At 39.3% G+C, this 7,803-nt stretch overlaps 1 protein-coding gene across 1 annotated transcript in view; it reads right to left on the reverse strand.

Annotated features, from left to right (window-relative positions):
• The window catches only part of CEP112 (centrosomal protein 112kDa), a 353,141-nt gene that overhangs the window by 118,774 nt on the left and 226,564 nt on the right, over nucleotides 1-7,803 (reverse strand). The window lies entirely within an intron of this gene.

A 7,803-nucleotide genomic window follows, 5' to 3' on the forward strand; every position in this document is an offset into this window, starting at 1 on the left:
GTTCCCAGACAGGCAGATTGGAGACTTCTAGGTTCACTGAGCTGACTTGAGCCCCCACTCTGCCTAACACACAAGAGTGATTTTTTGAAGTGACACATGTATCTAATCAAACCATGTCCATGTCCCGGAAGCGGGGTGTTGCCAGAATAAGCCCGCGGACAGTGCGATTGTGTCCTCTGCCACTCCAGGTCTGACTTTTTTGCATGTGACCTGCCTTCCGCTCTCTGGGCACCTTTGGGACCTTCCCTTTATCCTGAGTGTTTGGAAATGTCACAGTGACATGCCCTAGACTGGGCCTTCCCCTCCCTGTGCAGGCACGGAGTAGCCCTTCCAACCTGTGCTGGGCCCTTCATCTAATGAGCTTCTGGCCACTATTCTCATAACTGGCTATGCTGTATGATAACAAGAAATGAATCAAGAGTGACTTCAAGATAGTTGTCCCAAGCAACTAGAAGAATGGGTTGTCATCATTACATCAAAACCTTGGTGGAACAGGTTTTTGGAGGAAGATTCAGATAAGTTTCGGACACATGAAGCTTGGAGATGCCTATTGGACATGTAGCGTTGCAGTGAACATGTGGACATTCCAGTCTGGAGTTCAGGGGAGAGGTCTAGGCTAAAAGTATACATCAGCATGTACATGGTGCATAGGACTATGCTACTGGATGACATGCTAAGGCATCGAGGGTCTATAAAAACGGAAGTACAAGTATACTGAGCCCTGTGCCTGCCAATGTCAAGAAAGCAAATAAAGGCCAGAGAGGTAAGAGGCCAGAACAGGGTGGCATCCTGAAGCCACATAAAGTGTTTCAAGGAGTATTCCACTGTGTCAGACGCTACAGAGAGCTCGTGCACAGGGAGGTCTGGGAAATGACCACATGGCTTTTTTGAGCACGTGGGGGACATTGGTGATTTGGATAGAAGCAATTTTGTGTAGTGGCAAGGAGGAACGCTAGATTAGAGGGAGCCCAAGAGAGAGGGGAGGGACTGGAGCAGATACAGACACTTTGTCCAGGGTTTGTTACAGAGGGAAGGAGAGAACCGGGCTGGAAGCTGCAGGGGAAGTGGGCAAGGCGGGGCTGACTTGTTTGTTTGTATTTTTTTTTTGTGAGATGAGAGAACTGACAGCATACACGCTGACAGGAAAGATCTGCAGGAGAGAGGGGAAAATAGCTGATGCCAGGGACTCACTGGAGACATGTCCTTGAGGAAAGGAAAGGTCGTGGGATAGAGAGTGCAGGGGAGGAGAGGGCCTTTGCTGGGAAGTACAGGTACCGCCCCAGCAGCAGTGGTGGGAACTCCTGATTAATTCCAGTTTCTCCATGAAGCAGAAGGAATGGTTCATCAGGTTAGCAGGAGGAGGGCAGAAGAGACTGTTGGGAGACTCAAGGTGTGAGGCGAGAACATGAATAGTCACCTGGGAAAGTGGGGAGGGACTGCAGGATGAGTCCATGGACCCGGGAAGCATTCTGGGTCCCCCTTGAAATGACCAATGATGAATTTAAAGTGAGACCAGATGGTGGTAGATAAAAAGCCTAGACCAGTGGTTCTCAACCTTCCTAATGCCGCGACCCTTTAATACAGTTCCTCATGTTGTGGTGACCCCCAATTTCATTGTTACAAATTGAACATAATTAAAGCATAGTGATTCATCACAAAAACAACATGTAATTATGTATGTGTTTTTCCGATGGTCTTAGGCGACCCCTGTGAAAGGGTCGTTCGACCTCCAAAGGGGTCGCGACCCACAGGTTGAGAACCGCCGGCCTAGACCTAGTTAACAGCAAAATAGAGCAGAATCAATACTCTAAAGCATAATGAGAAATTGTGTAATTTCTTGAATACTTGAAGAAGTAAAATTTATTTATCAAGCTTCAAGGCTTTTACTATGTATGTGAACCTAAGTCCCAGCGGCCTGAATTTCTGAGCTTTTCAATTACATCTAAAAAGCGCTGGTTGAGCATGGTTGAAAAATTATAGCTAATTTATCATGCGAACTGTCCCCCCGACATTTTTGAATAATTTTACTCTCAGTATGGTATTGACTTACATTTAATGTCATACATAAATTAAGTTAGGGTTAGCTATTTGAACCCAAGTCGTATTTTCATAGCTATGATTACTATAGAAAAATACCGTTTTCCAATAGTCATCTACAACATGGCCTGAATAGGTATAGAATAACAGATGAGAAAAAAAAATTTTTTTGAAGTGAGCAGAATTGTTTTGTTGTTGCTGTTGTTTCAACCTCACTGCTCCTGTGTGTGCTTGGCTGCCCCTTCACCCTTCACAAGCACTCGGTTCCCCTCTGCTTCTCTAGGGCGTCTTCCTTGTCAAAGAGCCCAGTGTGTTGGTCCACTTTCTCTATGCAACTACCATCAAAATCTCAGGTTTAAAACCCTATTGCAAAAGAACCAATCAACCAACCAATTTTCACAAAGGTGTCAATGGCTGTTAATCATCTTTTAAATTTTTTTTATCTTTATTGTTGAAAGTATTATAGATATCCACTCCCCCCGCCCCCAAATCATCTTAATATAGCACCCTTTTCTGCAGGGCACTTCACATTATGTCATAATTCAAAAAAGTCTTTCATTCCTTTATTTTCCATGTCCCATCACTAAAGGTGAAAATTCATGCATCCATGATTTCCAGGAAGGTGATTTGGACAGAAGAAAATTAGGAGACTCCTCTTTTTAAGGCAAGTTCAGGTCTCATAAAGATACATTTCTTTAAAATATAATAGTGTAAGTTTTGGAATAAACAGGATTAAATAAAAGGATGCTTCCCAAAATCTCTAAACAGTACAAAGCTCAGATCATTATGCAGTATTTTCTACTAAAAGTTGTATAGGTACCCATTTGAAGCTTCTTCAAAGACTGAAAGAGTTATGGTGCCAGATATTACTACATAACTGTATAATATCCTATGGTGCATAAATATTCAGATAATTCATAATGAATACTTAGATTTAATTTATTTTAATTTTTAAAATTTAGAATTTTTACAGAACTTTCCAACTTAAAAACCTCTACATATTACATCAAAATAAAGGCATAAATTTGTGAAGCATAAATAAAATTCATGATTTCCACTGGGACCATGGTGGGGTAGCTGGGACCATACTTCATCTGCTACAGTAAACAGCTAGAAAACTGGACAGAATATGGAGAAAACTGTTAGGGTGCTGGGAGCAAGAAGCACAGGACTGTGACTGTGAAGGGAAGGGAAACAAAGAGGGTCAACCCGACAACCATCCCTTTCTTCCTGGAGGCACATTCTGGGCCTGGACACGGGGAGGGAGTCGAGCACAGCACAGCTGTATTGTGAATCGAGGAAACAGAGATTAGAGTCTGGGAAGGCTGAGCAGCTGGAGTTTGCCGGGGCAGACCACTAGATGGGAGGAGGGTGCATGCGGAAGTCCTCATAGCTACATGGGTTCACCTGAGTCTGCTACTGATACTTAGCTGTGCATGTGTAAGGTTAAGTTCTATAAGACCAAGTACAAAGTGACCGGTGAGCTTTAAGACAGACAATTCCCAAAGCTCACACAGAGCTCAGAGATTTTCAATCTCTGATCGGTCAGAATGGAGAGTCCTCACAGAACATCCAGGAAGGTCACAGTTATCGGTTAAACTAGACTTGGAGTAAAGTCAACTTTAAATTTGCTCTAACAAAGTTTGAAACAAGCCTCAAATGGATCAAACTAATTATCTACAAGTAACTTAACAGTTTCTTTAAAAAAGTCCAATATTTATTTAAAAGAAGTAAAGATAATGCAGCATTCAACTTAACTTTTATAATGTCCGGCATCCAATAAAAGATAACCAGACATGAGAAAAAGAAGGACTATGTGAGTTATAAGCAGGAGAAAAAATCAGTCAATAGAGTTAAACCTAGAACTGACAGATAGTAAAATTAGTAGACAAAGACGTAAATAGCTATTACCACACCCAGCCCTTACCTAGTTCAAGTTAGTTAAGAGTGTCATCCTGATATGCGAAGGTTACACGTTTGATCCCCAGTCAGGGCACATACAAGAATTAACCAATGAATGCATCAATAAGTGGAACAACAAATTAATGTCTCTGTCTCTTTCTCTCAAAATCAATTAATAAAAAAAACCCCAAATATTTAAATAAAAACATGAACATAATAAGGAGAGGAACAGAGGATATTTAAAAAAAAACCTAAAGAACCTAGAACATAATAATATATTCTCTGAAAGGAAATTTTCGCTTGATGGGTTGAACAACAAATTCAACCCTATAGAAGAAAAGATTAGTGAATATGAAGAAAAGGCATTTTAAACATCCAAAGTATTGCCAGAGAGACAAAAAAACCTTAATGAATATAATAAATAATCTTAGTAATCTGCAAGACTATATCACACCATCTAACATATGTGTAATTGCAAACCAAAAGAAGGAAGGCTTGGAAAAATATGTGAAAAATATGTGAAGATACAACGGCCAAGATTTTTTTTCAGTATGAAGAAAACTATAAACCTACAAGCAAAGAAGATCAACAAAGGAAAAGATAAACAAACACAAAGAAAACCACATCAAGATAATTCATACTCAAATTGCAAGAACAGAAATAAAGATAAAGTCTTAAAAACAGCCAGTAAAAAATACTTTAAAAAGATAAGACTGTCTGAGGATTTTTCATTGGAAACTGTGCTAGCCAGGAGATAATGAATCTTTAAAATGCTGAAAGAAAAAAAATCTGTCAATCTAGAACTACATATTTAGTGAAAATATCCTTTAAAACTGAAGATGAAATACAGGTATCTTCAAACAAATATCCAAGAGAATGTTTCACTAGCAGGCAGGCACTACCTAGAAAGTTAAAGGAAGTCATTCAGGCAGATGGCAAATGATCAAATGGAAGCCTGGACCGACTCAAAGGAATAAAGCGCACTGGATAATACACGTGTAATTAGCTTCTCATTTTAAAAAGTTTTGAGAGACAATGTGCTGTTTAGAGCAAAAATAATAAAAGTATATTTTTGGATTCATAATATATGTAGAATAGGATAGGAACAGGGAAATAGAGGTATTCTGTTATTAAAATACTAGAAGCCCAGTGCACAAATTCATGCACCAATGGGGTCCCTCAGCCTGGCCTGTGGTATCGGGCTAAACCAGCTCTCTGACATCCCATGAGGGGTCTCAGCTTGTAAGAGGGTGCAGGCCAGGCTGAGGGACTCCACCACAACTGGGGCCAGGGAAGGATGCAGGAGGTTGGCCAGCCAGGGAGGGACCACAGGGGGGCTCCAGGGTGTGTCCAGCCCATCTCACTCAGTTCTGATCGGTCAGACCCCAGCAGCAAGCTAACCTACTGGTCAAAATGTCTGCTCCCTGGTGGTCAGTGCACATCATAGTGAGCTGTTGAGAGGCCTTTCCATATCATTAGCATATTACGCTTTGATTGGTTGAACAGATGACCAGACACTTAACATATTAGGCTTTTATTATATAGGATACCTGACATTTTATGTAATCTGCTATAATAGTATGTGAAGGCGAACTGTAATAAAGATGCATAGTATAAAATACAATAAAGTGATATGCCTAATGAGCCAATAAAAAATAAAATAGAACATTAAGAAGTATTCAATAAATCCAATAAAAGATATGAAAAGAGGAAAAAAGGAATAAAGAAAATATGGGACAAATAGAAAACAAATAGCAAAATAGTAGATTAAAATCAACAATAATTGCATTAAATATAAATGGCTTTATTTTACCCTTTTAAAAAAATTTACTGTCTAAAGATTTATATATGTCTCCTTTTTCCCCATTTGACGCCCAACCATTCCCATCCTGGGCAAGCCCTGACTGCCCAAGTGTCTGTGTCCATCAGTTATGTTAATATACATGCATATAAGTCCTTTGGTTGCTTTCTAACTCCTCCTTCCCCTCTAGATTGATCTATTCTTGTTCATCAAGTTATGTTGATCATTATATCCCACATATGGTGAGATCATGTGATATTTATCTTTCTCCGACAGGCTTATTTTGCTTAGCATAATGCTCTCCAGTTCCATCCATGCTGTTGCAAATGGTAAAAGTTCCTTCTTTTTTATAGCAGCATAGTATTCCATTGTGTAGATGTACCGCAGTTTTCCAATCCACTCACCTGCTGATGGGCACTTACGTTGTTTCCAAATCTTAGCTGTTGTAAATTGTGCTGCTATGAACATAGGGATGCATATATCCTTTCTGTTTGTGTCTCTGTTTTCTTGGGATATAGTCCTAGAAGTGAAATTACTGGGTCAGATGGGAGTTCCATTTTTAACTTTTTGAGGAAACTTCATACTGTCTTCCACAATGGCTGCACCAGTCTGCATTCCCACAAGCAGTGCAGGAGGGTTCCTTTTTTTCCACATCCTCACCAGCACTTGTCGTTTGTTGATTTGTTGATGATAGCCACTGTGACAGATGTGACATGGTATCTCGTTGTTTTGCTTTGCATCTCTTTTATGATTAGTGACTTTGGGCATATTTTCATGTCTCTCGGCCTTCTGTATGTCTTCTTTCAAAAAGTGTCTATTTAGGTCCTTTACCCATTTTCTGATTGGACTGTTTATCTTCCTTTTGTTAAGTTGTATGAGTTCTCTGTAAATTTTGGAGATTAAACCCTTATCTGAAATATCATTGGCAAATATGTTCTCCCATGCAGTGGGTTTTCTTGTTGTTTTGTTGGTTTCTTTTGCTGTGCAGAAGCTTTTTATTTTGATGTAGTCCCATTTACTTATTTTCTCCGCAGTTTCCATTGCCCTAGGAGCTGTGTCTGTAAAGATACTGCTAAGACATATGTCTGATATTTTGCTGCCTATGGAGTCTTGTAAGATTTTTATGGTTTCCCATCTTACATTTAAGTCCTTTAGCCATTTTGAATTTGATTTTGAGTATGGTGTAAGTTGGTGACCTAGTTTCTTTTTTTTTTTTTCACATATCAGACCAAATTTCCCAACACCATTTACTGAAGAGACTGTCTTGATTCCATTGTATGCTCTTGCCTCCTTTGTCAAATATTAATTGAGCATAATGGCTTGGGTCAATTTCTGGGTTCTCTATTCTGTTCCATTGGTCTATATGTCTGTTTTTGTGCCAGTACCAGGCAGTTTTGAGAACTGTGTCTTGGTAATATAGCTTGATATCTGGTATTGTGATTCCCTCCAACTTTGTTCTTCTTTCTCAGGATTGTGGTGGCTAGTTGGGGTCTTTTTATTCCATATGAATTTTTGGAGAGTTTGTTCTAGATCTTTGAAGTGTGTCTTTGGTGGGGATTTCACTGAATCTGTAGATTGCTTTGGGTAGTATGGACAGTTTAATGATGCTGATTCTACCAATCTGTGAACACAGTATGTTCTTCCATTTGTTTATGTCTTCCTCTATCTCTTTTTTCAATGTCTTGTAGTTTTCCAAGTACAGGTCTTTTACCTCCTTAGTTAAGTTTATTCCTAGATATCTTTGGTGCAATGGTAAATGGATTGCTTTATTAGTTTCTGTTTCTGTGAGTTCATTATTGGTGTATAAAAAAGCCATAGGTTTCTAGGTGTTAATTTTGTATCTTACTACATTGCTGAATTCATTTATTGAGTCTAGTAGTTTTTTGATGAAGTTTTTGAGGTTTTCTATGTACAATATCATGTCACCTGTGAATAATGAGTTTTACTTCTTCTTTTCCTATTTGGGTACCTTTTAATTTCTTCTTCTTATCTGATCACTACGGCTAGCAATTCCACGTACTATGTCAAATAGGAGTGGTGAAAGTGGGCATACCTGTCTTCTT

Source organism: Myotis davidii, unplaced genomic scaffold, assembly GCF_000327345.1.
Source record: "Myotis davidii unplaced genomic scaffold, ASM32734v1 scaffold69, whole genome shotgun sequence".
In the NCBI taxonomy this organism is placed as follows: domain Eukaryota; kingdom Metazoa; phylum Chordata; class Mammalia; order Chiroptera; family Vespertilionidae; genus Myotis; species Myotis davidii.